This window comes from Cyprinodon variegatus, unplaced genomic scaffold (genome assembly GCF_000732505.1).
Source record: "Cyprinodon variegatus isolate N-32 unplaced genomic scaffold, C_variegatus-1.0 Scaffold41, whole genome shotgun sequence".
Classification (NCBI taxonomy): domain Eukaryota; kingdom Metazoa; phylum Chordata; class Actinopteri; order Cyprinodontiformes; family Cyprinodontidae; genus Cyprinodon; species Cyprinodon variegatus.
Genome location: NW_015150494.1, coordinates 1121157 through 1125953, shown reverse-complemented (window position 1 = coordinate 1125953; position 4797 = coordinate 1121157). Strand labels below are relative to the sequence as shown.

The 4797-nt window shown below is 35.0% G+C and overlaps 1 protein-coding gene across 5 annotated transcripts in view; it reads right to left on the bottom strand.

Annotated features, from left to right (window-relative positions):
- cabin1 (calcineurin binding protein 1) overlaps positions 1–1359 on the bottom strand; it is a 76839-nt gene extending 75480 nt beyond the window's left edge. For all 5 annotated transcript variants that reach the window (XR_001481112.1, XM_015370065.1, XM_015370066.1 and 2 more), the window contains exon 1: positions 1187–1359. The gene's annotated coding sequence lies outside the window, so the exon portion shown is untranslated. The remainder of the gene's footprint in view (positions 1–1186) is intronic.
- Between the last annotated feature and the right edge of the window lie 3438 nt (positions 1360–4797).

The following is a 4797-nucleotide window of genomic DNA, read 5'->3' as shown; positions in this document are numbered from 1 at the left end:
AGCATATTTTAAATCAAACCTTAAAGTAGTGATAGAATGAAGGACAGACAGACAGACAGACAGACAGACAGACAGACAGACAGAAAGAAAGAAAGAAAGAAAGAAAAACGATAAATCAATACTCTTGCAGACGTGTCAATGCATCGGATCGCTGGCTGTTGTATTGGTGCATCGACACAAAACGATTATTAATCACACCCCTAGTGAATTGTACAGTGCCCCGAGATAACATGTGTTGTAAATTGGCTCCATAGAAATAAACTGAATTGAAATGAACCAAAAAAACTAATTTGTTGATAAGTCAGGGGTCATTAAAATCACTAGCAATTTTTGTACATTAACATGTTGTTAATTAGAGATTTTTTTCTTTTTAACTATTAAAAACAGTCACAATTAATGCTATGCTTGTGACTGCCTTCAAATCAAAATTATTGAATGATTACTATAATAGATTTTTGACAACAACTAATTTGCCTTTATTTGAGAAGGCGTTCTCTAGGTTTGTTAAATGGCCTGCTGGTCAAATATCATAATCATTGCTGTAAATGGAGAGGTTCTACTCCATGTTTTCATTTTTTTCTTAACCAATTTAAATTTTCTTACACCTCATTGAAACATTTGAAATCTCAAGAAAGTAACTGCCAGTATTTCTACTTTTCTTTAGTCTTAAACCTTGCTCTATAGTTATTAATTGGCCTTATTAATATTTTATTTATTTTTTTCCTAATGTTATTACCTCAGTCTTTGTACACTATTGGTTTGTTATAGTAATAAAGTGAAAAAAAGAAGAACAGTCTCACTCATGCTAGTTCACTATTTGTTGTTTTTATTTATCATTTTAACTGCCTCTGTTAGTCTCCGAGTCCGAGAAATAAGATACACAAACATAAACTGCAGTTTAAAAACATAAACAGCAGTAAAAAGCAGGAGGATGCTAACTTTAGCTAACTGCTCCTCCAACCAGCCTGTTAGCCGAATAACACCGCGGGTCGGAACCCAAAGGAACTATGGGTAATTAATTCATTACTGCTCATTAGCTCAGACTACATAACTTTTATTTATATCATATAAAGCTCTACCTTTGTTATAAATTCGCTATTTGTGCAGAAACAAATCATGGTAGCTAGCATTAGCTTTAGTCTCAGAGCAACCACCTTTTTTTTTTTTCCTAACCTCTGTAACTTACCCTCCATCACCTTCCAGGCCACAGCTTAGAATTACGGATGCCTCAGTGGGACTTAAAACTCTGATGGGGTAGCGATTAAAGCTCAGGCATAAATTAAGAAATTCAATTTGTTGATCATCCTTTGTTGCTGTTAAGTCATTGACCAGAGACGTTTGCAGCAGGAGAAGACGTTTGCTACCCGCCAATTAGTAAACCGCTCCCTCATTGGTCCAGACATCTGGGTGTATGCAGGCGACCAATGACGTGCTTCAATACAAGTGAAGCGACATAAACAACAGGAAAGCGGGTCCGCACCATTTGTCAGCCGGTACGGCGGATTGCTATGGTTCGTTTAGCAACCGTGACAGTTGACACATAAAGCAGGAAAATAAGTTTTCTTAGCTGTCTCTTTTTAATTATTTAAATTTTTTTATTTTAATTTTTATTATATTAATTTTTTTATTGTAAAGTGAACAAAGACTAAACTCGTGAGTCGTGAGAATCCAGAGTGTAATAAAGGAAGCAACCAGGAGCGTGAAAAAATAAAAGCAAATATAATGACATAAACCTTATTTAAAAAAAACATGCTGCTGTCATTTTGCACATCTTTGATGTTGCTGCTATTTTCAAATATCCATTACTGTAAAAATGTCCATAGCTGGACATTGGTTATTTATTCTCAAGGTGCACAGTTTTATATCGTTAAAACACTTGACAGTATTTTATTGTTTATTTTTTAACTATTCCCTATTATGTTATTCTCTAAGGTCCACATTTGTGTGAGCACATTGTGGGACAAGAACAACATTTTCTATTCTATTCTATTTTATTCTATTCTATTAAAGGACTAGAAAGATATAAGTAAATCTAAACCATGTATGTATATAAAATATATCTGCAAAATCTCAAATGTTCAACAACAAAAAATAATTAGTTAAGCAAATTGTGCTAAATAACAATGAAAAAATAAAAATCCTATCAGATTTATAGTCCCCACCATGCAGATATACTAGAATCTGTCCTTAAATTACGGCCAAACACATTTATACAGTAAGAGATAAAAAACTTTAGATAAATCAAGCATTATCTGCTACATATCTGACTCAATAACTATTCAATCAAATATTTTCATTAATTTCTGACGGAACTATTCAAACATGTTTTATTAAACTGAACTTCCAATATTCTCCACTGTTTGGCGCAAAGTACCATTTCCTCTGATCACTGAGCAGCCGGCTTGCTTGGTCTCGCAATGAATCCTGGGATATCCAAGGATACGGAGGATACATTGGACCTGTCCTTCAAATCAGGCGAAAAGAAGGACGCATTTTAAGGGCGTGATGCCGCGCTATGATGTAATCATCCTTTGAATCTGGCCTTCTGAGGATGCATCCCATGAATTCGAACAGAGCATTTATGTCACAGCTGGAACACACATTTAAATTCTTGACTAAAATTAAAAGTTGTCCCTACAAAGGAGAGTGTGATTCGTTGGGGGGGGGGGAGGTTGAAAATGATTAATAGGCGATGCATGAATAGGGAGAACATGTAAACCCACTTTAGAGGCTCATTATAAACACCAAAAAATAACCATGAATATATCCATGCATGATGGCGGAGGCAGGTAGGAGTTATATGCATACATATATTGTACTGGAATGTATTGTGTTATATCATATTATAGACATACGTTCAGCCTTGGCTCTACCTTTCTCATACATCATCCAATATGTGTAGGTTGCCCTAAGCTATTTTCTATATTTATGCTGCTATAGGCTTAGAGTGCTAGAGGACACAGGGACCACTATTCATCATCCTCCTCCATTTTATCTTTATCCTCTTCTTTTGTTACTTTAACCTATAACTTTATATTCTGCCTGATTTTCTCACGATAACAGCGTTATCTGGTTTGTTTCTTTTTGGCTGTGTCAGGGTTTTTTTCAGTGCTTAGTCCTGTTTCTCTGCTAGACATATAGCTAGTGGCTCATATTTTACTGTGTCTAACTGTATGTTAGGTTCTTCCTGTTAAGAGGGAGTTTTTTTCTCCACTATCTCTGCATGCATTCTTAGTGTGAGGGATTGTTGTTGAGTCAATGATAAAGGTCAGAAGAAGGTCATCATCGCAAGCTCCTCCAGGAGGGGTGTTCTTCAAGTCAGTGACTCAATGCAATCACCTGTTTTTTCTCAGATTGGCACTTTTTACAAATCTGACTGTATTTTGTGATTGAATGGTGTCTGCAGAATCAGAATGTCTTGAGATGACACATATGTTGTAAAAATAGTGCTTTATTTAATAAACTGAATTGAACTGATGATATGATATTATATATAATTGAAAACGTAATCATGGTGTGATGGTCACATGGTCAGTAACCCCACACACAATCACTTTTTCATAAGTTTTAATACACAGTAGCATAAATATATTGGTTTGTTTATTTTGACAATATTGAAGACATTAGTTCCAATTGTAGCGCGAACATTTGGTTAACTTTTGTATATTTAATTTTGTCAAATGCTTAATATATTCTGCCATCAACTAGGAGAATGTGGCTGACATGATCATGGACTGATTGGGTGGTACCATCTGGAGTTCCACTATGGGAGAAAACCATGGACTCAACATTTTAAATATGTTGCATAATTTCTTCTTCTTACTTTTGTGATTTGCTCATTTTGTTAATTTGTTTAATTGTCATTTAAGTTTAATCCGTAAGCTAACTGTTCAGTTATGTCAGGTCAGTTTTATTTGTTCAGTTAGTTTGTGGTTTGATATGTTTGAACTTGATGTTTTTTGCCGTTAGTCTTTTCATTTGACCTCTTTTAAGGGCCCTGAAATTTTTGTTTGGATTACTGTTACTATGGGGAAATAAAACCCAGTTTTCTTGACAATCACCACTGTGTCCTCATGCTTGACTGGCTCGGTCCCTCACACATGGATTGTCACCTTTAGAAAAAAATATTTACCTCCATTTAAAACTAGAGCTCCTCCTACTCTGTTTTGTCATCATTCTCCTGCTTATTCTCCAGTTGACTTAAGAGGTGCTGCCACTCAATGCAGGACCACAACTCCCAGCAATATCCTCTTGAACTTCCAGCCACTGGAGTGACCCACTCACTGAATTACAGGGTCTGACCAGGAGATAAAGCTTCTCTTTAGATCTTAATGTCCACAAATCATGACAGAAAGAATATTTTAGTAGAAAGATTGATGTTTCAAAAGGGAATTGTAGGGGAGCAGATAAGGGCCCATCAAGAAAAGTGGGGCTGTTTTGAATGGCTACTACTGTAACTGAGGATTTACACCACTGGATGTCAAGTTTCCAAAAAAAAAAATTCTCAAATATTAAAATGAATTAGATTAAATGAAATTAAAAGTTGATCAATTGTTCACATATCAGTAAATTAATTAATGACACTATTAAAAATATTCCTCTAACTCTCATGTTTTATTTTGTTTTGTTTTTTACATGAAATGTGTATTTTGACGTGTTTGAGCTGCATGTCCATCATATGACCGCTAGAGGGCGACGTGTAAATGTGTTCTTTCTTTCTTTCTTTCTTTCTTTCTTTCTTTCTTTCTTTCTTTCTTTCTTTCTTTCTTTCTTTCTTTCTTTCTTTCTTTCTTTCTT